Genomic DNA, 27284 nt, shown 5'->3' with positions numbered 1-27284 from the left:
ACTAAGACAATCCCTCCCACTCCCATCCCACTGTTTGCATGGGATGCTCTTACTCTTATTTCAAGACCTACCTCACAAGTCTTTTAAGCCTTGGGTCCCCCCAGGCAGTGTTAGTCACCACTGCCTCTGTATTTTCACAGCTCCAGCACTTAGCTCTTTGGTATATTTATCTGTTTACAAGTCTGAATCCTCCACTAAAACAGCAACTCTTTAGAAGTTCTGTGCCACCAGTGGGGAGACAGACTGTCTAGTTTACAAACACCTGCATCAACACACATTAGAGGAAAAGGTTGAGGAAGCTGCTCTACTTCTTTAATCTTCTGTGTTCTCACCTATAAAATACTGCTGATCTCATAAGAATAATTAAATGACAGAATACATATAGAACTCCTACGCTATGCTCAGCATATATTAAGAGCTCAATGAACATTTTTAAAGATGGTGATGGTGATGATAATGTCAAGTAAGATGGATAAGATAGTAGGTCAAGGGAGGACAAAGGGTGATGCCAAGAAAGCCTCACTTGTAATTAAAGGCCCTTGGCCCCTTAAAGGATCAGGCATCCAAGAGTTCCTCCCTGCTTGTGGAATGGATGGTTGGAGATACCAAATGTGATTTTACAACAGTCAGTATGGCAAAATTAGCATTTTGTGTGGTTGTTGTTGTTGCTTTTGTTGCTTTTGTTTTTTCTCTATGTGAGTCACATTATCATATAAGAATTTTAGAGTTTCAGAAGGGTCTTGATGGGAAGGAGAAAGTAGATGAGGAAAAGAAAGGAAGGGAAGAGAAAATGACAAACATTCTCTTAGGGGTGCAAATCACCGTTCTTTCCAGCTTTGGCTGTGCTTTTACTCTGTTTTACTTACTAGAAATTAACAGGGTCTTTAAAACATGAGTGAGGATAAGAAGATACCTAGTCTTGAGAGTAGCCTCCCCACTTTAAGCACCAGCTTAGGTCTAAGGGGAATCAAAGCAAAACTCCTTTGAACTCTGCTGACAGCCTGCAGGCAATACAACTCAGCCAGGGATAGGAATGCCAGTGACAGGGAATGAAAATGTGTTCTTGGTAAGGAGGGAAAAGTAGAGGAAGGTAGGCTGGAAAAAGCAAAGACTGGAAAGGACTGTAGCCTTAGGTGTGTCTAAATAAGCCGAGTAGCATGTCCAAGGGCATTTAGGCAGATGTAAAACCTAATTCCTATAACATAAAAACTGAGATAGGATGAGGTGGGAACCTTGAGGAAGTAGAGGGAAGGTACCTCTGAGTTTATTTCAAAGAAGAAAATAATGATCACTATTTTTAATTAAATAATGGATGCTCCTCAGGCTAGAGTCATGGTTGAATCCTTTTGAGTTTACTAGAGGAAAAATCAAAATAAAACCAAACACAAAAGCAAAATGAAAAAGAAAATTGTTTTCCACCTTGTTTTCTACCTCACTTCTTCAAACTGAATTCTTCCTTTATTAGCAGAATCTGCCAGCCGAGGCTTCTTTTTTTCTTTTTTTTTTGTTAATGTTTTTGTTCTTTCCTGGCTCAAACTCTGTGTTCTTTGGGGGCCTCAAGCAACTCCTAATAGTTTCTATTCCCCAGGCCAAAGTTGCACTCAGACCCCGAGACTAAGCAGGCTGGCCTTGCCTCATCTAGTCCCTGTCTTGTCTCCCTGATAATCAGTTTCTCTCTAAGAGTCTTGGTGGGAGTACCAGGATTGCTTTTAGGGAGCTGGCAGTGTGTCATAGGGTACCCCACTCTTCCTCTTCAAATAGGTGCTGGGCTGGAGCCAGCTGGGCAATGGGATAGGTCTCCAGGAAGCTTCCAGATGGCTGGGGAGCACCAGCCCACAGGCCCAGCTTCATAGAGTAGTATCTTGGTTATAATGTGGTTCCTACAAATCTCTGGAGGTTCTGTTCCTTTGGGTAAAAGGGAACTGCTTTTTGATCACAAGCCCTTGACTTGTCATTTTAGGAGAAATGGATATATGGACCTAAAGGTGAGTATCACAGGGATAGTAATCAAAATAAGCAAGCCTGGTCAATCTCCAAGCAGTGGGGAAAACCGCAGGCTTTTCCCCGATTTGTGTTTGTAGAGGTTCTGATAGTCATAGTTTCTCCCCTCCTTAAATAAAATCTTCATTCTAAGTAGAGTTAGTTATAGCCTGGATGTTTTCGTGACATAGTAGTTGTATTTAAATTAACATAAGCATTACTCTTTTTTTGTTGTAAGGAATTCCTCAGCAACAAGTACATGTAAGTCCTTGACACCACTAGTAAAATTACTGCACTGGAAAACCAGAGACAGAATTGAGAAAGGTTTTACAGGACAGCAGAGTGGATTCACAAAGTGAGAGAGAGACTGGGTCTTAGGGCTTCTGAGGATTGTTTTATGTTTGCATGAGAAGGTTGATCTTGGTATAATTGATAGAAAATTATTGAGATGTTGTGAAAAACAAAATCAAAAGGAATTCTTGGGCAATATTTGAGAGTATTTAATTCTCTGTCACTCAAGAAAAAACAGCAATTCAACTTTCAAAATATATCCACATTATACAGTCAGCCAATAAAATATAATAAGCATTCAAGCTATTAGAACAGAATGTCAGATTTCAGTTGGGATTTTTAGCTTGGTTAAAGCAAATAAAATACTCTAGAAGGAATGAAATCAAACTTGTTGTAACTTGGATTTATAGAAACATAGGGCAGCTTGGAGAAGATGAATTCAGGTGGAAAATCACCTTTATATTATGTTCAGGAAGGTATTAGCATGCCAGGAGAAAGGCTGTGTGAAGATTTATTTCCATAAGCACAGTTGACAAGTTTCTGTGTTGGTGATTTTTTTTGGTTGGAGGAAGGAAAACCAACATTTTTGGGAGTGATTGAAAGAGCTTTGAAGCGTTCTCAGTAATCCAAGGAGACCTGAATAGACAAGGTATGTGCTCCCCAACATTGATAAATATTTATTGTGTGGTGATCACTTGATACGCACTTGTCTATCTGTTAGAGTTACAGCAGAAACAAAAAGTTTCTGATGACTTCACTCTTTCTGCCTAATATTTAAGGAGATCTTATTTTTAAGGGGTGAGGGGAGTGAGCCATCTCCCCTTCAGCCCAGCTGAAGGTCTCCCTCTCCAGGCTTTCCTCCCAAACAAAGCTTGTTAGTCTGTTGAGTTTCACCTGTAAGAAAAGCAAAAGAACAGAAAAGTTGAAACTCAACAGACTAACAAGCTTTGCTTGGACAATGCCCTTGGCTTAAGATCTTTCCAAACATCTTTCTCCTAGATTATATTTTACTTACTGCATTTTCCTTCATTCCCTTTAGTAGCAGATTTCCATATTATTTTATATTTCCAAAGAAATATATTTTAACTTGTTAGACTCAAGTATTGGATTAGAATTGGAAAGCGTCATAGTATAGCTTCCTTTTTAGTACAGCAAATCTTTTCATAGCACTGATAAGTGAGCAGCAGAGTGGATGAGAATCCAGTCTCTAGACACAAAACAGATGTGCTTTCTGACTTTTACAAATTGGGTGACTTTGGGCAACTTACTTAAGCTCTCTGTGCATCAGAACCTTCATTAGAGAATGATGAAAAAATCGTTACCATCCACTGTGAAAATGAAGTGGGAAAATGTAGACAACGTGTACTGAAAAAATCCTTGTCAGTAGTAAGCAGCAATAGATATTAGCTATTACTGGTAATGCCGCTGATAAATGATCTTTCAGATTCCTTTTCAATGTCATCAGTATTAGAGAAGGAAACTACTACCTTCTTCAGTCAATCAGGCCTTTTGGAAAAAGCATGGTTAGAATGTGCCTTTGTAATTACCCTACCACTAATTTATCATAACTTCTATCTATTATTCTCTTGTATTTGTTCTGAGCAACAAAGAGTATATATTTGTATATGTGTTTTTTTTTTTCACTAAGAAACCATTTAAGTACTAAACCACAATTATTCTTTCTAGTGTTTATCTCTCCTATTCCACCCAATACTATTTTTTAAAATGTTAAATGTCAAGGTGAAGGGTTACAGTTACATATCAACTTGTTATCTCTTCCCTCATTTTTCTTCCACCTTCCCCCACGTCCAATTCCCCCCACCCTGAGTTGTACAGTTTGTTTACTACATATTGTCTTGTACTGCTGATGCATTGGCTCATTTTTTACCTTTGTTTCTATTTCCTTTCATTATTGCTTATCCAGTGTGGCTTATTGCTCTCCTAATCGGTCTGTTTGTGATAAGGTCTACTTTATCTATGTTCCTCTTCTGGAGGCAGCATAAGAATAAGTTGCAATGGTCTAAATTGTCTAATAAGAATGAGTCACATGGGGCTGAGGATATAGCCTAGTGGCAAGAGCACTTGCCTCATATACATAAAGCCCTGGGTTCGATTCCCCAGCACCACATATACAGAAAATGGCCAGAAGTGCTGTGACTCAAGTGGCAGAGTGCTAGCCTTGAGCAAAAAGAAGCCAGGGACAGTGCTCAGGCCCTGAGTCCAAGGCCAGGACTGGCAAAAAAAAAAAAAAGAATGAGTCACAGGGGATATATTATCTTATGATATGAAATCTATTCTCAATGGCACCTGAGACCTCAATATACTTCGTTGAAACGTTATGACTCCATGGGTGTCTTGTCTAACTTGCCATGCACAAGTTTGATATTCATGTCTTTTTGTTTACTTGTTTATTTACATGATGTACTTTTAAACAAGGTCCAGGTTGTTCTCTATAAAGTAAATAAGGTAAACAAGAGTGTGGTTAACAGCAAGACTTAACATGCATCTCTTTTATGTCAGACTAAAGCAACATGTGGAGACAGTGGGTCATCCTGACCCATCTCAGGGCAGGTTGATGATGGTTTTCACATAAAATACAAATTCTTATGGGTACGTGATTATTTTGGTTCCTACCTAACAGGTGCGACTCTACTCTCTACTTTTCTGTGAGGAAAAAATAAAAAGATGAATGAGAGAACCAATGGCTAAATGTAAAGTGTAGAAGACAAATAACCACAGTATCTTCATGTGTATCCTTATACAGAGGGATAAAAAAAATTCTGACACAATGTTAAATATAAATGCAACCAATTACTAAAGGAACACCCTTGTACACCTATTTATTGATAATGAAATAATTAAGAAATCTGAGGCATTTACTTTCACTAAAATTGAAAACATCACAAAGAAAACTTAGAGAAAATGAAAGAATTATATTACTTGTGACCACTATTAGACAAAAGATTAGCATAACCTCTTGAATTCTATTAGAGTAAAGGATAATGGACATGCTTCATAGTAAACTATGAGTACTTCATAGTAAAACTTTTGAAAAAAAATCACATGAAACAAAGTAGACAATCGGGGAAACATATCACCAAATTCAATGAGACTGAATTTGATACACATTGGCGGTGTTCATACAAAAATAACTAACAATAACAAATATAAAAAAGAATTCTTCTGCTCTGATAGTGGTCTGATATAGATGCTACCTACTTATACATATGCACACTCTCAGAAAATAAACAAAGAAGCTGTAAACTGAAACCCCAGTGGTATTTTTGCCTCTTACATAAGTCTTTTTTTTTTTTTTTTTGGCCAGTCCTGGGCCTTGGACTCAGGGCCTGAGCACTATCCCTGGCTTCTTCCCTGCTCAAGGCTAGCACTCTGCCACCTGAGCCACAGCGCCCCTTCTGGCCGTTTTCCATATATGTGGTGCTGGGGAATCGAACCTAGAGCTTCATGGGTAGGAGGCAAGCACTCTTGCCACTAGGCCATATTCCCAGCCCCTACATAAGAGACTTAAGTGACTGGTTCAATTTTGAGAGAGTTTTCCTTCAAAAGTCATTTGATGATCAATGATTTTTCTTTTTTTTTTTTTTTGCAGTTTATGCAAGTGATTATATATATATATATATATATATATATAATTATCAAACTGAATTACAGAGAGGTTACAGATTCATACATTAGGCATTGGATACATTTCTTGTACTATTTGTTACCTCGTCCCTCATTCCCCTCTCCCCCCTCTTTCCCTTCTCCTCTCCACCATGAGTTGTTCAATTGTTCAGTTCATTTTCACCATTTTGTAAGTATTGCTTTTGTAGTTGTTCGTCTTTTTTTACCCTGCATCTCTCGATTTTGGTATTCCCTTCCAATTTCCTGGTTCTAATACCAGTATACCTGGTTTCCAAGATACTCAGATAAGATACAGTGATAGTGTTGGTACAACCACAGGAAGATAATACAGGAATATCATCAATAATAGAGGGTACAGTTACATTTGGCACGTTGAAAGTATTTACAACTGTGATATAACAATTGTTTCCATAACATGGAGTTCATTTCACATAGCATTATATTATGTGTTCATAAAGGTATAGCTATTGGGTTCCTGTGATCCTCTGCTGTGACTTGCCAAATCCTGTGCTAATTATTCCCTATAAGGGAGACCATAGAGTCCATGTTTCTTTGGGTCTGGCTCACTTCACTTAGTATAACTTTTTCCAAGTCCTTCCATTTCCTTACAAATGGGGCAATGTCATTCTTTCTGATAGAGGCATAAAATTACATTGTGTATGTGTACCACATTTTCCTGATCCACTCATCTACTGAGGGGCATCTGGGTTGGTTCCAGATTCTAGCTATGACAAATTGTGCTGCAATGAACATTGTTGTGCTGGTGGCTTTTGTGTTTGTGGTCTTTTGGATAGATACCCAAAAGTGGGGTTGCTGGGTCATAGGGGAGTTCTGTGTTTAGCCTTCTGAGGAATCTCCATACTGCTTTCCAGAGTGGCTGAACCAGTTTACATTCCCACCAACAATGAAGTAGGGTTCCCTTTTGGCCATATCCCCTCCAACAGTTGTTATTGTTAGTTTTCTTGATATATCACATTCTTACTGGGGTGAGATGGAATCTCAATGTTGTTTTGATTTGCATTTCTTTTATGGACAATGATGTAGAGCACTTTTTCATATGCCTCTTGGCCATTCTCATTTCCTCCTCAGAGAAGTCTCTTTTTAAGTCTCTAGCCCACTTGATAGGGGGCTATTGGATCTTTGCAGTTTTGTTTTGGATGAAGGTAATTTTTTTAGTTCTGCATATATTTTAGATATGAGGCCTTTGTCTGATGAATGGCCAGTAAAGATCTTCTCCCAGTCTGTGGGCTTTCTGTTTATCTTGCGAGCCATGTCTTTTGCCCTGCAGAAGCTCTGTAGTTTGATGTAGTCCCATTTGTCCAACCTTTCTTTGATTTGTAGCCTTTCTTTGTCTCTGTTGAGGAAGTTCCAGCCAGTGCCAAGGAGCCCAAGTGTTTCTCGTACTCCTTCGTGAAGTGTTTTCAGGATGTCTGTTTTGATTTCGAGATCTTTAATCCATTTGGAACTGATTTTGGTGCAGGGTGATATATAAGGGTCTAGTTTTAGTTTGTTGCATGTGTTGAACCAGTTTTGCCAGCACCATTTGTTAAAGAGGGTATCTTTCTTCCATACTATTGTTTTAGCTCCTTTATCAAAGATTAAGAAGGCTTTGTTCTGTGGGTTCATTTCTGGGTCTTCAATTCTGTTCCATTGGTCTTCAGGCCTGTGCCGATGCCAATACCAAGCTGTTTTTATTACTATAGCTTTATAATACAGCTTGAAGTTGGGTATTGTAATTCCTCCAGCACTGTTCTTTCTACTTAGGATTGTTTTTGCTATTCTAGGTCTTTTATTGTTCCATATGAATTTCAGGATTGCTTCCTCTATTTCATTAAAAAATGGTGTTGGTATATTAATAGGTATTGCATTGAATTTGTTGATCACCTTTGGCAACATTGCCATTTTGATTATATTAATCTTCCCAATACAGGAGCATGGGAGGTTTTTCCATTTCCTTATTTCTGCCTTAATTTCATTTTTCATGTTTATAAAGTTCTCATTGTAGAGGTATTTCACTTCTTTGGTTAAGGTTATTCCTAGGTATTTTATGTTTTGGGGGGCTATTGCAAAAGGAGTTGCTTTCCTGATTTCAGACTCGGTCTTTGGGTCATTAGCATAGAGAAAGGCCGTTGATTTTTGAGGGTTTATTTTATATCCTGCAACTTTGCCCAAGTTTTGGATCAGCTCTAGTAGCTTGGGGGTAGAGTCTATGGGATTCTTCAGGTATAGGATCATGTCATCTGCAAAGAGAGAAAGTTTAACTTCATCTTTTCCTATTTGGATCCCCTCTGAATTTTCTTCTTGCCTAATTGCTCTGGCTAGGAATTCTAGTGCTATGTTGAAGAGAAGGGGAGAGAGTGGACATCCCTGTCTTTCTCCTGATTTTAGAGGGAACGGCTTTAGTTTTTCACCATTTAGAGATATGCTTGCTGTTGGTTTGTCATAAACTGCCTTGATTATATTCAGGAATGTTCCCTGGAATCCCAGTTTTTCCAGGACTTTTAGCATAAATGGGTGCTGGATTTTATCAAACGCTTTCTCTGAATCGAGTGATAAAACCATGTGGTTCTTTACCTTGCTCTGGTTGATGTGGTGGATTACATTAATTGACTTGCGTATATTGAACCAACTTTGCATCCCTGGGATGAATCCACTTTGATCGTGATGTATGATTTTTTTTGATGACCTGTTGAAGTCGATTGGCCAGAATTTTGTTGAGAATTTTTGAGTCTATATTCATCAGGGAAATTGGTCTATAGTCCTCTTTCCATGATGAGTCCCTGCCTGGTTTTGGGACGAGGGTTATAGTGGCTTCGTAGAATGTGTCTGGTAGTGAACGTCTCTTTCAATTTCATTGAAGAGTTTGAGAAACATTGGTGTGAATTTTGTTTTGAAGGCCTTGTAGAATTCTGCAGTGAATCTGTCTGGACCTGGGCTTTTCTTGGCTGGGAGATCACTTATTGCCTTTTCTATTTCAATACTGGATATGGGTCATTTAGAAGGTTTAAGTCTTCATGGTTGAGTTTGGGGATATGAATTTTTTTTAGAAAATCATCCAGTTCTTCCAAGTTCTCGAATTTGTTGGTATAAGTGTTTGCAAAATAGTTCCTTATTATGGTCTGAATTTTGGTTGCTTCTATGGTGATGTTACCTGTTTCATCTCTTATCTTATAAATTTGAGTGTGCTGCCTTCAATTTTTGGTCAGGTTTGCTAGGGGTCTGTCTATCTTGTTGATTTTTTCAAAGAACCAACTCTTTTTTTTGTTGATTATTTCGATGGTTTTTTTTCACCTCTAATCGATTTAATTCTGATTTAATTTTAATTATTTGCTTTCGTCTATTGACTTGGGGTTTGGCTTGTTCTCTTTCAAGGAAATTAAGGTGCATCCTTAAATTCTTGAGTTGCTGTTTCTCCAGTTTGTTGGTGTATGCATTCAGGGATATAAATTTTCCTCTGAGTACTGCCTTTGCTGTGTCCCAAAGGAGCTGGGACTTTGTGTCCTCATCTTGGTTGAGTTCCATAAACATTTGAATTTCCGTTTTAATTGCTTCAATGACCCACTCATGGTTCAGCAGTGTGTTGTTTAGTCTCCATGAACTGTAGGATTTTCTGTGGTGGCTGTTTGAGCTGAGATCTAATTTTATTCCATTGTGGTCTGAGAGAATGCAGGGAATGGTTTTGATACTTCTGAATTTGTACAGATTTTCTTTGTGCCCTAAGACGTGATCTATTTTGGAGAATGTTCCATGTGCCACAGAGAAGAATGTGTATTCTTTTGTTGCAGGGTGGAATATTCTGCAGATTTTGAGTACATCTAGTTGGTCTATGCAGTTGTTTAGCTCTGTGGTTTCTTTGTTCAGTTTTTGGCGTGTTGATCTGTCCAGAGGTGATAGTGGAGTGTTAAAGTCCCCAACTATCAATTTGTTTGGGTCTATGAGTGTTTTTTGAGACAGTAGTGTTTGTTTGATGAAGTTGGGTGTTCCTGTATTTGGTGTGTAGATATTTAGGATGGTTATATCTTCCTGTAGGAGAGATCCCTTTATTAGTATGTAGTAACCTTCTTTGTCTCTTCTTACCTTTTTTATTTTGAAGTCAATTTTGTCTGATACTAGGATTGCAACTCCAGCCTGCTTATGGGGGCCATTTACTTGATAGATTTCATTCCAGCCTTTCACTTTTAGAAGATGTTTACTTTTGCTGGATAGATGAGTCTCTTGGAGGTAGCAGAAATATGGATATTGATTTTTGATCCAACTTATGAGCCTATATTGTTTGATTGGCGAATTTAGTCCATTAATGTTGAGAGTTAGGATTGAGAGCTGATCATTTGTTCCTTTCATTATCCCTATCTTGTTAAAGGCTGAGTCTTCCCACTTGTTGATCTGTTATTCTAGTTTACTATTTAGGGTTCATTTCTCTGTCTGCATTGGGATCTTTATTATTTTCTCTGTTTAGTACATCTTTGAGTATTTTTTGTACAGCTGGTTTGGTGGAGATATATTGTTTCAGTTTTTCCTTACTGTGGAAGACTTTTATTTGACCTTGGCTATGAATGAGAGTTTAGCTGGGTACACTATTCTTGGTTGGTAGTTATTTTTATTAGGGTTTGGCATATGTCATTCCAGGCTTCCTTGCTTTCATGGTCTCTGCTGAGAAGTCTGGGGTAATTCTGATTGCTTTTCCTTTATATGTGATTGTTTTCTTCTCCCTAACAGCTTTAAGGATTCTTTCCTTGGACTCTACTGATCCTGTTTTGATCACTATATGTCGGTGGGATGTCCTATTCTGGTCTGGTCAGTTTGGGGTTCTAAATGCTTCTTGTATCTTTATAGGCCTTTCCTTCTAGATATTTTGGAAGTTCTTGGCTGTTCTGTTAAATAGGTTGCCTATTACATTAACTTCCTTTCCAGGTTTTCTGTTAAATAGGTTGCCTATTACATTCCTTTCCAGGTTTTCCTCAATACATATTATCCTTAAATTGGGCTTTCTGATTGTATCTTGAATCTCCTGGATCGATCTGTTTTGTTTATTGAATTGGTTTTGTATTAATTTCTTATCTTTCTCCATAGATTTTAGGGAATCTTCAGCTCCTGAGATTCGATCCTATGCTTCATTTAGTCGGGACTGTAGGCTATCTACTTGATTTCGAATCTCTTTTCCTTCTGACTGGTCTTTCCTGATAATTTCCATGTCATTTCTTAGGTCTTGTATGGACTTCTTTACTTCATTAACTTCATTAATTTGGTTTTGAGTGTTGTCTCTCAAATCATTTAGCTGGGTAGCTATCTTTTCATTTGACTCTTGAAGTTCATTTATCTTTCTATTTGTGGATGCCATGAAATTCTCCATTAATTTTTGCTTTGCCTCCTCACGCTCTAGAATAATTGACTGAAGAAATTTAAACTTTTTATTTATCATGTTTGTCAGTAGACTTTGTAGAGCATTTTGGGGGTTATCTTCTATGTCTTTGATTGACTGCTCTGCTTCCTGCTTGTTTTGAGTGGGAGATAAGACTTCATTGTTTGCCATCTTTCTTGTGTTTCTTCTGCCCATTTGGATTGGGAATGCCAATCTACAAGCACCTGTGAGCACCGTTTAAGACCCAAAGCAGACCTTACCAAGCACTGTTGTGTAAATCTTAGAATTTCACAATTATATACAGATACCTTTTATACCTATGTATTAAATTAGATTTGGTTTTCCTAAAGAATACAATTTCAGTATAACAACCAATCCTGAGCCCTGTATTCAGTAGTTACTTATTTACTGTTACAACCGTATGAGCAATTCTTGTTCTTATATTAAGTTCCTTTTGGACTGGTTTTCTCTATGAACCCCTTCGTTTCACTTGGATTAAGCTGGGATACCCTCTATCCAATAACCAGGAGTCAACGGGATCTGGAGGACCTAGAAGTAAGTCAGAAGGGTAAGTTAGAGGTAGTAAAGAAACTAGTGTAAAATGTATTGGGGGGGGTGATGATTTTGGTTTAGTTTCAGTGACATGGCAATGTGGAGGAGAGTAGAATCGGTAGAAACAACAAGGTTAAAATGATAGACAATGGAGAGTTAGCAGAAAAGAGTGGAGGTGTTATTCATAGGAAACTAATTTTTAAAGAAAGAGAATACAGAGAGAGAAATAAAGAAAGCATACTGGAAGACAGATGCACATAACAGAAAAATTATTTAAACAATAAAAAGGAAAAAAAATACCAGAAAAAGAAAAAAGAAAAAAGAAAAACAACAACAACAACAACAACAGCAGCAGCAGCAACAACAAAATCTTGACAGAACCAACAGGTGAAAATGGAAAACAAAAACAAACCAATGACGTTTCAGAAATGAAAATATAAGAAAAAATAAAAATGAAAGCTTAAAAAACTTTTGAGACAAATCAAACAACAAAAAAGTCTTCCTTGTTTGGGTGGGGTTTGTACAGTCTCTGGTTTCTTTGCGATGGTTTGCAGTCTATTCTGCTGCTTGGCTGGTTTGACTTACTTTCAGTTTGCATGGAGTGGATCTGCTCTGACCCTCCGCCCCTGTTAGCGAAATCCTGGGGTTCTGTGGTTCACACAGCTAGCAGGTAGGCCTTGGGCATCCACTGTAGATGGGGACATGAACAGTCTTGGGAACCATGGCTCCTCCTGTCTGCTGTAGGGCCGCTGCCTTTAACACCTGGCTCTGAATAGGCTGTGGACTCAACAGGGCAGGGCACCTCTGGCCTGGTTTACTAGGCTCAGAGTTGCTTGCCTGGGAGAGGTTCCTCCCTTTTGGGTGGGGCGGCCTTCTGGGCAGAGCTGGGTATGGAATTCTGCTCCATTTCGGGCTGGGAATTGGGCTTATAAATGGGACCGTTTATCTGTCTCGGGAAGTTTGTTCTCCCGTGTTGCTGTTCCGTGCCACCGATAGCTGCTCGCCGCTTTCGCTTTTAATTTAGGAATTCCAGCGAGCAGGGCAGGCACCTCTAGCAGAACCGAGGCCCAGGACATGCCTCCTGCCTGGGCAGGGGGCGTTCTCCTGGGTGGAGCTGGATCTCACTTATTGGTCCCTCTTGCCCTTCTCAAAGATGGCCGCTTTGTCCTCGCTTTCCGCAGGCGGGCTTTAGCTCCAGTCTGGTCTGACCCTTTGCCAGTCTCAGAGATGGCGCTTTGCTCTGGCGGTTGGGGAAGGAGCTGCTCTGTGGGCATGAGTGAGACTGTCTTTCCTGGGAGTACTCACGCTGGCTCTGCGATTTCAGCCCGTCCGTGCTCAGCCGGCGATCTGTGTCTGTATGCTGCCGTCTGGAGGATTTCTCCATGGTCTCTGTTGAGCTGTGTGGGGTGTGCAGCGCTGTGCCAGAGCTGGCATTGGCATGGTGGCGGGACGCCGCCCAGAGCTCAAATCTGTGTTTTCAGACCAGCAAAGTCGATTTTTCCTTCCTGGCCGGAATCCCTGTACTGTTATAACTTATTTGGGCTGTCAATCTAGGGGTAAATTTTCTCTGGGGTGGGAAAACTGCGATGTTGGACGGAGCTCAGCTAGGGCTCTGCTGCTCCTCTGCTGTCTTCCGAGTATCTCAATGATTTTTCTACCTTACATCTTGGCCATTCTCCCATTTTAGACCATTTTCCAACTCTACACTATTTACCAGCTGAATTGCAGGCACATCAATGTCCCAGCACGTGGGAAAGGAAAAGAGTTTGCGGAATATACAGATCCAATCATTTAAGGCCTAGGTCAGAAAGTGTTTTGCTTTATATTTAGACTCCATGAGCAAGAACTGTAGTCAAAGGGCCAGAAATGGCTGTGAGTAGCCTGGGAAATGGCTTTTGCAGTCCTTCTTTGTTATGGAAGAAAAGTTAGTTGGATAGTATTGAGCAATCTCCATCACAACTTGTAACAGCAATTAGTTATCTTCTCTACTGACCTGTTTTCTAAATAGGGACCAGTTGACATTGTTAAGAGAGTACTCATAGAAATATTGTTTTAGTAACAGGAAAAACAATAGCATGGAACCTGGAAATAACTGAATTATTCAACCACAGTTACTTGAATAAAGAATGTAGGGTGGAGAATGGAATATTATATAGCCATAAAAACAAACAAACTTATGCTACAGTTTACATAGCTCAGTTTCAGAGGTATTAGAAAAATAAAGCAAGTTGCAGAATATACTCCAAGTGTTCCCACTAGCATGCAATTTAAAAAGAAATATCTAAACTATAGTGTATACAAATGCTTGTGTGAGCGATAAACTTAAGAAATACAAGGGGAAAAAAAACCAAAAGAACTTTTTACCTCCTCCCTCATATCCCCTTGCCTCCCTCCTTCCTATTTCCCTCTCCCCTCCATGATTTGTACAGTTGGTTTACATCATATAGTTTTGTAAGTATTGCTGTTGCATTGGTTTGTCTTTTTATCTTTTGTCTCTTGATTTTGGTATTTGGGAGGTCTTTCTATTATCTACCTTTGCCTTTCTCAAACTGTATGTAGGAGCAGGGGTGGGGGGAGAGCGAGAGCGAGACCAAGAGAGAGAGATTCTGTATTTCTTTTGTATATGTTGCATAAGAAAACCTTTTCCAAAAAGCAAATTTAAAAACAATTTAAAACATTCTACTTTTAGTCTATGACTAATTACATGTGACATCTAGTTTGCAAAATGTATGTTAAGACATCATAATTATGGATTTTCCCATATGATAGATCCATAGTGAGAATTCCATTCTTTCTGGTAACAGACAATCTTGTTAACAGCTCTCAGAGGAAGGCTCCATTTCTTCCTCTATTTTAATAGCACACATGTTATAGGCTTTTTGTGGGGATCAAACCAATAATGCATAATTATTTTATATATACCTACTTAACTGTGGGTTCTTAAAAAATGTTTAGCTCAAAAATACCATAATAGAAACATGTTTTTTGTTGAGCTAGCAATTACTTAATACTAAGCTCTGTAGAAATGTAATACGTCGCCTGAACAAACATAGAGTCATTTAAAATGCGTCACATATGTGCAAAAGCTAGTTTGAGCATGTGGTAGCTTTGGCATGTAATACACAATAAATCTTAGCTTCCTTTTATTTAAAAGTATTTGAAAACTTTGCCCTGTTTCTCTCAATATGCTATTATCCATGAGTATAGTAATTAGAGGCAGGTTATAATTAGAAGGGTGAATACCTTACCACGAAAAGTCAGTCTTTTACAGTGCTTTTAATTTCTATCCTGCATGTTTTGCTCTTCTGGAGTTAAGACCTACTAGTGGTCAAAGTGAAATAAAACAAGGTATAATTGAATGCAATAACTATAAATAAATTTCCAGTAGCACAATGGCTTATGATATGAACTTAGTAGTTTTCTTTTCTTAATTTGAAGTTCCTTTAGATGCTGTATGAAACACTGTAAAATGTATCCTTAATATGTCTGTCTTTGAAAGTTGTGTCTGTATCTTGGAACTAGGTGAAATCTATTTCCAAAAAAAAAGAGCCAATAATGGTGAAAAATGTAAAGGAACAAGTCATTTCATACCATTTTTTGGTTAAAAAAAAATGACATGGCAAAATTAATGAGACTTTTTTCTTTCTTAGTATGGCTTGCAAAATACCTCAGAATGAAACAATGCCTTTGAAATGATTTAAATAGTTTTCCCTCTCATCAAACCGTCTTGACATGAGTCACCCGTGTTTGTGGCACAGTTACCTTAGTAAGATATTTAAATATTTCTGTACTTTTTTCTAATCACTCTTCTCCTGAGCTCCCCTAAATGTGGATTGTCCAATTTTCTGCTTGTCTCATACCACTATGATAAGTCAAACCAAGATATTTACAACTTTGCTTTTGTACCATAGCCAGTGGCAATTCTAATTTGTTGGTGTCAATGTCATTTCATTTGATGATTATTTTGCATATCATTACTGACTTATACTTTCTGACCATCCGTTTTAAAGTTCTGACAGTGCTTATTTGGATATTAAGATTGAGAAATTTCTATAGTATCAACAACAGGATCTCTTTGAGATGACTGCAATTAGTTTTCTAGAATAAACTTATTTTTCAGAATAACCTTAAAAAATCTCTGCTTATGGTCTGTAGCAAGCACTAGGTCATGAGTTCAAACCCTGTACCTCCCTGATACCTCTCTCTCTCTCTCTCCTCTCTCTCTCTTCTCTCTCTGTCTCTCTCTCACACACAAACACATACACATCTGTGCTCAGTCAGATACTATATCAGTACATATTTAAGAATTTATAATGCTTCCTAACATTTTTCAGGGTAGACAGATCAAACAACCTGACTTCTAAAGTTATTTCCTACTCCTTATAGATGCTAAAGCATAATAATTTTTACCAGCGAAGATTACATGGGATTCTTAGGTTAATAAAAACATGAATAAATTCCTAGATGATTATAAAGCATATTGTACAGAGCAATTGAATCCAGAAATGTAGTAGGAACAGAATCTTTACAAACCATTTAGATCTATTTGTTTGCATGATTTTCAGTTCTCCCATGTACTTACTTCATCAATATTTCCATTGGTCACACACTGGTGATTGTTTCATTTTAGCATACAAGTCCTCACTTAATGACAATTTTCTAGTAGAGTTTTATTTGATATTCAATGTTATTCCAGCTATCGACATCATATGACCTTTCATTCAGGTGTAGTTCACCTGAACTCCTCCCCAAGAAGCTCTACAATGAACTAAAGACATGATATATGTGGTAAGTTGATGAATAGTTCTTGTGTTATTTGCTAATAGGAATTTAAATGTATATCGCTTGTATTTTATAAGAAAGAGGGAAAACACACAAATAAATACAACAAAAGAACTTTAGGACTATCAGGGTCTTTAAAACCTAACACAGTTCCTGGCCATGCAAGGCATTCCATTCCATCAGTGATTAGGAAGGGAAAATCTCTGTAGGATGAGAAATCATAGATGGAGGCAGCCACATCAGCTAATATGTTGGGACACTTGGCTACAGGCCCCATGTAACCCTGTCAAGAGTGCAAGTTGGATTAGTGAAGCAATCTAACCCTTCCCCCATGTACTTTATGGCTTAGGAGAATTGCCTGGTAAACAATATACAAGGGTGTTTTTGGACTCTGTTGTTGAAAGCTTCTACATTTTGAAGGGGGAAAAAAGAGCATCTTTTAAAACTCTGAAAGCAAGAGTTATAATAGAAATGACAAAGTCCAGACTGATACACTTTCCCACAGTGCTTTTACGTTATTCGTCATACAATGAGAAGGAACTAGAAACAGAAAATTGCTTTGCATTTACTACCAAAAAGACACTAAGTGAACACTGCATGTGGCTTGAGTTCTTTGTCACACTGTGATAGAGCCAAGGTAACTGTGTTGTTGTTGTTGTTGTTGTTGTTTTTTATCACAATAGCATGTGGAAATTATGGAACCTGTCAAAATTAAAATGGATGCACTTGTGTCAAAACCTAAGGAAAAAAATTAAGATGGGAGGTTATGTACTCAACAAGAAGGCATTTCATGCACTTGCTAAAAATGATCAGGAGATTCTGCTGCACCCAACACTCTTGAAGAAGTGCATGGGAACATCATAAAAAACAAATGAAACCAAACCAAAGCAACCAATCAAACTTAGAGCCACAACAAAAGCAGCCAAACAACTTCTGCAAGGACATCTGTGCAGGAACTGCTTATCCAGCCAGGGACACCCACCACCCTTGTTCCTGACCTTAATTGAAAATGATGTCCAAACAACTTTGGGAAAACTTCTTTGAAATTTTTAAAGCTCATGTTATCATTTGCTCATACATTCCTACTGTAAGGTTCATTTCTGAATAAATTATCCTTGAAAAGTCATTGACTATTTTTTTATGTAGGCTAACAATGTACAGTGAAGCATTGTGTAACCCCAATGACCTTTTCTCTTAAGAAACATAGGGCTTATTTTAACAGTTCATTACTTGGAAATAAAGTCAAGGTAAAAGAGATTAGATATCTATAATTGAATTAAAAAATTATCCTTATACTAAGTTTGTCTTAAAACCAAAGTAAACATCTGTTATCTGTTTTTTTTTTTTGGGGGGGGGGTCATAGTTGAAGAGTATTTCAGTTGAGTAATGCCTGCCTATGGTCTATCATGAAGTTATCTGGAGCCTCAATGAGATGAAGGCCTGACTGGGCCCAGAGAGTTAGCTTCAAGTACAACACATGTCTGTAGCTGGCAAGTTGGTAGTGGTTGTTGGCAGGGAGCCTCCATTCTTCCCCATGTGGGCCTCTCCTCTGTACTGCTCAAATGGCCTGATGATATGGCTATCAGCTTTCCTCAGAGAGTGATGTCTCAAGAATATGAAATGGTGGCAGCATGTCTCTTCTAATTTCGCTTCAGAAATCACCAGCATTCATCTCTTCACTACTCTATTACCAGACAGATTGCCTTAGTAACCATACAAGGGTGTGAGTACCTTATAGAAATAAATTATAATTTGAAGATCAATTTGGATACAAGATACCAGAAATGCTAACAAGTTCCTTGTAAATACTGTGCCTTAATAAATATGTTTTGTTTTGCAATCAGGTTGTGCTCTGGTAAACCAAAACCTGTATCAAACTAAAACTTGATACTTATATATCACCCTGCACCAAAATCAATTCCAAATGGATCAAAGACCTTGAAATTAAAGCAGATACCCTGAAAACACTACAAGAAGGAAGAGGAGAAACACTTGGGCTCCTTGGCACAGGACAAAACTTCCTTCATAAGGGTCCAGAAATGCAACAAATCAAAGAAAGGTTAGAAAAATGGGACTGCGTCAAACTGCAGAACTTCTGCACCTCCAAGGACATAGCTTGCAAGATAAACAGAAAGCCCACAGATTGGGAGAAGATCTTTACCAGCCACATATTGGACAAAGATCTTATATCTAAAATATATGTAGAACTAAAAAAATTAAATTTCTCCAAAACAAATCCTCAAAGAACCAACTGCCCCTCAACAAATGGGCTAAAGACCTAAAAAGAGACTTCTCTGAACAGAGGAAATGAGAATGGCCAAGAGACATACAAAAAAGTGCTCTACATCCTGGCCATGAAAGAAATGCAAATCAAAATAACACTGAGATTCCACCTCATCCCGGTAAGAATTTCCATTACCAAGAAAACTAATAATAACAGATGCTGGAGGGGATGTGGCCAAAAGAGAACCTTACTACATTGTTGGTGGGAATGTAAACTTGTTCTACCAATCTGAAAAGTGATATGGAGGCTCCTCAAAAGGCTAATATAGAGCTCCCCTATGACCCAGCAGCTCTACTTTTGGGCATCTATCCAAAATATTACAAGCAAGATCACACTAAAGCCACCACCAGCACAACTATGTTCATCACAGCACAATTTGCCATTGCTAAAATATGGAACCAACCCATATGCCCATCAGTAGATGAGTGGATCAGGAAAATACGATCCATATACACAACGGTATTCTACACTTCTATCAGAAAGAATGACACTGCCCCATTCCTAAGGAAATGGAAGTGAAGTGAGCCAGACCCCAAAGAAACATGGACTCTATGGTTTCGCTCATCAGGAATAATTAGTACATGTTTAGGTTAGTCATAGCAGACGACGACAATAACCCAATTGCTATTCCCGTATGAACACATGATGCTAAGTGAAATGAACTCCACGTTCGTTATGGAAACAAATGTTATATAATTGTTGTTATATGCCATGTGAAACAGTACCCCCCCCCTTTTTTCTCATATCCCATTCCCATGGTTTTATCACTGCTACCACTGTATCTGATCTTAGAACCCTGGAGATGGTATATAGGTGTATTAGGACTAGGGAAGGGACAGGGAATACCAAAATTGACAGACAAAGGATAAAAAGACAAATGATTCCCAAAATAATACTTACAAAACCATTTGGTGTAAAGCAACTATACAACTAACGGGGGTGGGAGGGGGAGGGAAAGGGGAGGGGAGAGGTGGGGGGAATGAGGAAGGAGATAACAAGTTGGATAAGAAATGTACTCACTGCCTTACATATGAAACTGTAAAGCCTCTGTGCTTCACTTTGACAATAAAGTTAAAAAAAAGAAAAAAAAGAAAAAGCATTTGCTATAGATACCATACTGAATACCACAGTTTAGTAACAATGCTCTGAAGAAAACAAGTTGTATACACCAGGCTGGTATGGCTGCCAGGGAACTCTGGCTCATAACTATTATCTAGCAATTCAAGAGGCCATTGTATGGCGTTTGGCTAGCCTGGGAAAGATCAAAATTCAAAATTGAAAGTATGGCTTATACTGAATGTGTATCACTTTTGTTAGAAAATTGTAGTTCAACCATTGTAATTTGGGAATCTTTTGTATGTCAAAAATTAATGTGTTCACATTCATGAATGTGTTCATGTTCATCTCTCAAAGCAATTATAATAGACTATTTGTTTTCTCTAATGTAATTTCTATTACTCAGCTTTCAAACATCTACTGTAAAAAAGGGGAATTGTGGCTTGGATAATATTTGAAAGAACAACAACACTGAACTTCAAATGTACTGAAGTCTTATTAATGAACAAAGAAATATTTTTAAATGGGTGGTACTTTGCTGTGTTTCTCTGAATTTTTTTTTAAACAGAACTATTCTCTCTATTGTTTGCAGTATACTGAAGTTTCAATGTCTGCTGTAGTAAAAGGGAGCTTTGGCGTATATAATATTTGGGAAAAGGTAGAATTTTTGCAATGTGTAATGATTGTACTTTGTACTGGGCACTGTGCTGCATAGTGTGTTTAATCCCTTGACCCTGAAAATTAACTTTATGAAGAAGATGGAACTTTTATCATTTTGTTGGTGAAAAAGTTGACATCTGATAAGGACTTTGGATCCAAGTGTAAATAAGTGATATATGATACCAGTTTTATTCAGAATTTTACATCAGATTCCATTAATTACATTCTCTTATACGCCTCTAGTTCTGAATGAGCACATAAATGAGTAGAACGAGAAAATAATTCATTCCCAAATAATGTGCTTATAGGAGTTGATTTTATGTTTAGAAAAAAATACAACATATGAAGGAAAAATACATCAAATAATTTAACACATAAATATAGTGATATAAATATATCATATGTTATAGTAATATATAAATAAGTATATACAGGAATATGCTTAATATTATAACTGGTTTATTTACCCTTATGTCCTTAGAATTGCACAATACTAAGCACTTATAAAAGTAGATTACATTTAGTTTTTTTTTTTTTTTAGGAATTAGCCACTCTGAAAAACTGTTTAGAGATTTCTCAAAGACCTAAATGACTCTACAATCCAACAATATTACTCTTGGGCATTTATCCAAAAGAATCCAAGTCAAGATACAGTAATTCCACTTGCACTATCATATTTTGTGCAGCACTATTTAATATAGTAAATATTATATGTATGTATGTATTTACTATATATAACAGCAGTCCAGATGCCCCTCAATAGACAGAATGGATCATGAAAATGTGGTATATATACACAATGTAATTTTGCTCATCCATTAGGATGATATGATGTAATTTGCAAAGAAATGGATGGATCTGAAAAAAATTATGCTAAGTGAATTAAGTCAGGGAGTGAGAGACAAATGATCCATGTTTACTTTCCTATATGGATGCTACAACTAATTTATAAATGTTCAAGTAAACACATGGGGTTGTATGCAAGTGTGCACAAATACTTTAACAAAGAATGGTATTTGTAAGGGAGAATTGAAAAAATACCTTTGAAAAATGAACTAACAGCCCAACAAAATGAGTACCATGAAATTGGCACCTGAAAGGTGTCAGTGGTAGTCAAAAGTACGAGAAAAGACAAAGGAAGAGTAGAATGGTAGGAGAATGAATTTTATAATATTCAATGTATATGGCTATGAAATTAAGAAATTTGGGAGAAGTGATTTTGTTGGGAGGGATGGGGGAGAGGACTGACAATGATCAAGATACATTTTATTCATAACTTGATTTATTGATGGTAGTAACTCTTGTATAACTACTTAAAGATAATAAAAATATAATTTGAGAAAATTAGAGAAAAATTGTATTAGGAAAAATAGTTTCTATTTGTTAACTACCTAACTACAATAATTACTTAAAAGTATGCATGGATTAAAAAATCTAAAATTAGAATGTGTTTTTTCAACTGTGTTTATACTCATATTTTCATTCTCATTGTCCTTCACTTCTGCCCATAGCTGTTTCACAGTGTAACCTCTGAAAGCATGATTATTTGTATCACATGTTTATGGACAAATGTTTATCATGTAAGTTCTCTAAACATGGCTACAAACCTTCAATCAAGATGCTTTGATGCAGGTGAATATATATATATATATTTTTTTTTTTTTTGGCCAGTCCTGGGCCTTGGACTCAGGGCCTGAGCACTGTCCCTGGCTTCTTCCCGCTCAAGGCTAGCACTCTGCCACTTGAGCCACAGCGCCGCTTCTGGCCGTTTTCTGTATATGTGGTGCTGGGGAATCGAACCTAGGGCCTCGTGTATCCGAGGCAGGCACTCTTGCCACTAGGCTATATCCCCAGCCCCGGGTGAATATATATTTTTAAAGAAATGTTTCCTGTGGAATCTCACAATTAATATTTGCTAAATGAAATAATAAAAATACAGAAACATCCAGACAGGATAAAACCTCTTCACAACACATTGATGTTATGTACTATAGTGTAGTAGAAAAGAAGAGGTATATACACTAACTTATTAAGGATACCTTCAACAAGAAAAAAATGCATTAAAAGTTGTAATATCACTTTGTTTCTCTCTTATGAAGTTTGCAGAAAAAGGCATATGGTAAAAATAATTTCAGACAAATGTGTGTTGAAAAACTCAGACAACACAGCTGTTGCATTGGTAATATTTATCCAGTATTTCATAAAGCAAGGATAAATGTCCATTTAAGAAATAGTAGATATGGAAAAAAACAAATATGAAAGAAATTATGTTAAGTTTGATGTGTGATAGCTATATGACTCTCTGCACATTGCCAAATTAGGCCATTTGTTCATTTTTGAAAATCCATTTTCTAGGGGTTCCACAGATGTGTAGTGGATGGTTTTAAATGGAAATGCATATTAAAATAATTCAAATTATTAAGATGCAATGCAATAGGTCTAAAAATGGAGAAAACTGGATAGAGTGGCAATCTCAGTTTGTTCTTTTGGAAATAGGATTTTCAAGTTGATTAAGGTAACAAGGAGGTTAGGAGGAAAGCCTTGTAATATTTGCTAGATATTTTCCTAAGTGTTTCTTCATGGGTTTCCTCATGTAATCTATTAGCTAGTATTAAGAGGTAGGCATTATTATAATCCCTGTCTTAGAGTTAATGAGCAACATATAGTGTGTGAGGCATAGCACAGGCATGGTAGAGATGCAAATATCCTCATCTACTTTTTTTTTTAAACTCACTATTCGTACTCTCAGAATACACTTAACCTCCTGTTTCTTTGTAACCTTTTATTAATTCTTCTAAATTTATTGATCTCACCTAGTGCCTAATTTACTTTCCTTTACATCCACAAAAAGGGCAGTTACCCACTTTGTTTTGTTTATCAACTGGCTCTACCTGTTTGGCTTCTTGTTGGCAGATGAACCTAGTTTTTCCTACAAGTAGAATCTGTTATGTGCTCTACTTATAGAGATAGATCATTTCAGAGTAGAATGTGGAAGAAGGAAAATAAAATACCAAGTTATTGTTCTGAGCAGGACTACAGCTTCAGAAGACTGCAAACCTGCTTTATCAGAGACATAGAGCGTTTTTCAGAGACCAGATGGCCATAGTACACCCTAAAAGAGTTATGTGTGGAGAAAGAAAGGTCTTCAATTACTCTCCCTGTCTCTTCCCCATGGAAAGCATTAATTGATTTAGGTGCTACCTCTATCTGTCATCCACAGGTACCCATTTCATCTGATCCCCAAATTGCAAGCAAAAGCTTCATTTCATTGTTTGATTTTTTTTGTTAAGCATGGACTTTGGGGTGCTAAGAGACATATGAAAAAATGCTCTACATCACTGGCCATAAAAGAAATGCAAATCAAAACAACATTGAGATTCCACCTCACCCCTGTAAAAAGGAAAACTAACAATGACAAATGTTGGAGGGGATGTGGCCAAAAGGGAACCCTACTTAGTTGTTGGTGGGAATGTAAACTTGTTCAGCCACTCTGGAAAGTGGTATGGAGATTCCTCCGAAGGCTAAACATATACCTCCCCTAAGACCCAGCAGCCCCACTCTTGGGCAGCTACCCAAAAGATTACAAACAAGAACACACTAAAGCCACCAGCACAACAGTGTTCATCTCAGCGCAATTTGTCATAGCTAAAATATGGAACCAACCCAGATGCCCCTGAGTTCACGAATGTATCAGGAAAATGTCGTACATATACACAATGGAATTTTTTGCCTCTATCAGAAAGAATGACATTTCCTTATTCATAAAGAAATGGAAGGACTTGAAAAAAATTATACTAAGTGAAGTGAGCCAGACCCAAAGAAACATGGACTCTATGGTCTCCCTCATAGGGAATAATTAGCACAGATTTAGGCTAGTCACAGTGGAAGATCACAAGAGCCCAATAGCTATGCCTTTAAAAACACAAGATGATGCCAAGTGAAATGTACTCCATGTTATGGAAACGACTGTTATATCACTGTTGTGATTTCTTTCAACATGCCATGTGAAACCATAGCTTCTATTGTTGATGATCCTCTTGTATACCCTTCTTGTGGTTGTTCCCATGCTATCACTGTATCTCATCTGAGTACCCTGGATACTGTATATACTGGTATTAGAACTAGGGAAGGGAAAGGCAATATCAAAATTGAGAGACAAAGGATAAAAGACAAACGAATCCAAAAGCAATACTTGCAAAACCATATGGTTTAAACCAACTGAACAACTCATTGGGGGAGAGGGAAAGAGGCAGGGGGTAGGAGGGGAAATGAGGGAGGAGGTAAGAAATAGTATAAGAAATTTACCCACTGCCTTTTGTATGAAACTGTAACCTCTCTGTACATCAACTTGACAATAAATAAGAAATTATTAAAAAAAATTAATCACCAGAAGGACACTGCCCAGGCCCTGAATCCAAGCCCTACAATTGATACACACATACACATACACACATAAGTATATATATGTATAAATATTATATATATTCCTTTGATATCCTTCTAAAATTACTTACTAAATTATTACCATCTTTGAATTGCACATTCACCTTTCCTTCATCTCAGTCTTCCTATTCCAGCCCACATTCTCACATTTCTGCTTGTTCACCATTTAGTTAGGATCATAAAAGAATCTGTTTTCCTTATGTGATTATTATTATGTACAAAAAGAACTTATGCGTTATGCCATATATTACATGCCATGTACTTCCATATAAATGTTATTTTTATAAGAAAAAATTTTAGAAAAATCATTGTTACTTTACTTCTAGACTCTCTCATATTTTAATTATAGATAGTTTTCTTGCTGATAGGAATTTGATATTTAAGTATAGGTACTATACTTACAACTATTCCCTTTTAAATCTTTTACAAATGATATGTAACTTTATTTAAATTTTATATTATTTTTGCTGTTTGTAATTATGCGTTCCTGCTAGTGTAATAAAATGCCTTTGGGTAATTTATTAACAATCTGCCTGTATTGTTCACTATTATGGAGGCTCAGGAATTCAGTATCTGTGATCTTGCAGGTTCAGTGCCTAAGGAGCTGTTCTCTACATTATAAAGACAGCATGAAGGGAAGAGAGGGAGACTGTCACTTAATATGACCTTCAATCTAATTCATGATGGGAGAACCTTCATGATCCTTTTACAAAGCTCTGACCTATTACTACTATAGGGGCAATTAAGTTTTAACACGGATTTGGGGAGAAATATTTAGAGTAATGAAGTTTAGTTATTAGTTCCTCCTCCTCCCCCTCCCCCTCCCCCTGCCCCTGCCCCTCCCCCTGCCCCTCCCCCTCCCCCTCCCCCTCCCCTCTCTTCCCTTCCCCTCCTCCTCTCCCTCCCCCTCCCCCAGCGTGTGAGACCCTACTGCGTTTCTGGGGCATGGATTTTTGAAACTCTTTTCTCAAAACCCTCCAACTCGGCCATCGGAAAAAGAATGGACTCTGACGAGAGAACCAGCAATGGAAAAGATGACACCAAAATTAAAGATACACAAGGAGGGAAAGTCACATGGAAAGTAAAACTGAAGTCTAAGAAAATTCCCAGAACATTTAAGCACTTTGGAAACTCTACAGCATCACCAAAGACTTTACAACATATAAAATCAAGAGGTAAGGACTATGATACATGTAGTGACAATGACATATGTATTGAGGAACAGGAAGATAACTTTGCCAAAGAACTTCAGCAGTGTATACAAGCTAAAGAAATGGCAAATGCTGGTCTGTCTGTGCCATCTCCTGAAGAATCTATGAAGAAAGAGGGAGCAAAAGATCTGCAGCAGGCTGCTAAACAAAAAACAAAACAAACATAAAAGTCTTAAAGCTCTTCATAAGAACAACAAACAGAAGAAAATGAAGCACAAATGGCCAAGCACTGGAAACAAAGGATCAGATGCCTTACCGAAGAACAGGGGCCCGCCCAAGGAGGATGGAGAACCTCAAGAGAAGTAGCAGCCTATAAGAATGAGTCAGGAATTCATCAACCAGCACACAGTGGAACGTCAAGGAAAACAGATTTGCAAATATTTCCTTGGAAGGAAATGTATTAAGAGAGTACAGTGTAAATTTTATCATAATGCAGAGATAGAGAAGAAAAAGGAAATGTGTTTTATGTACAAGGATATTGTACCAGAGGTGAAAACATCCTGTATTTGCATAATGAATACCCATGCAAGTTTTACCATACAGGTGCAAAATGTTATAAAGGAGAATACTGTAAATTTTCCCATGCTCCATTGACTGCTGAAACACAAGAATTATTAGCTAAAGTTTTGGATACTGAAAAGAAGTCAGATAAATAGACAAGAAAGCTTCGTAGAGATGAAGAGGGTTCGAGACTGTTCAAGACTGGTGATTTTGACTAGATTACAAGATTCAAAGCACCTTCATTTCGTTGTGATGGTGTGCCAGAGGGCACACATGAGGAACTTGGTCTTCACTGGAATGTCTTAGTTATGGGGACAGGAGAGAAGCATAAATGGCAGATAGGCTGGCTAAAGGGAAATGTGGTAAGAAACCACAGAAATCTCTTCTGATGGAGATGTCTCAAAATAGGAAGCAAAGTTAGTCTGCATAAAGAGGGGTAAAGAGTTGAATGGGGATTGGAGGTGGAAAATGTACTGCATAAAGAGGGGTAAAGAGTTGAATGGGGATTGGAGATGGAAAA

The 27284-nt window shown here is 37.6% G+C and overlaps 1 pseudogene; it reads left to right on the top strand.

Moving 5' to 3' along the window:
- The first annotated feature begins 422 nt into the window (after positions 1 to 422).
- Positions 423 to 27026, top strand: LOC125351063 (annotated as a pseudogene).
- Positions 27027 to 27284: the final 258 nt, after the last annotated feature.

Source organism: Perognathus longimembris, chromosome 5 (assembly GCF_023159225.1).
Source record: "Perognathus longimembris pacificus isolate PPM17 chromosome 5, ASM2315922v1, whole genome shotgun sequence".
Lineage (NCBI taxonomy): Eukaryota > Metazoa > Chordata > Mammalia > Rodentia > Heteromyidae > Perognathus > Perognathus longimembris.
The sequence above is the reverse complement of the archived record's forward strand: the minus strand, read 5'-3'. Positions and strand labels throughout refer to the sequence as shown.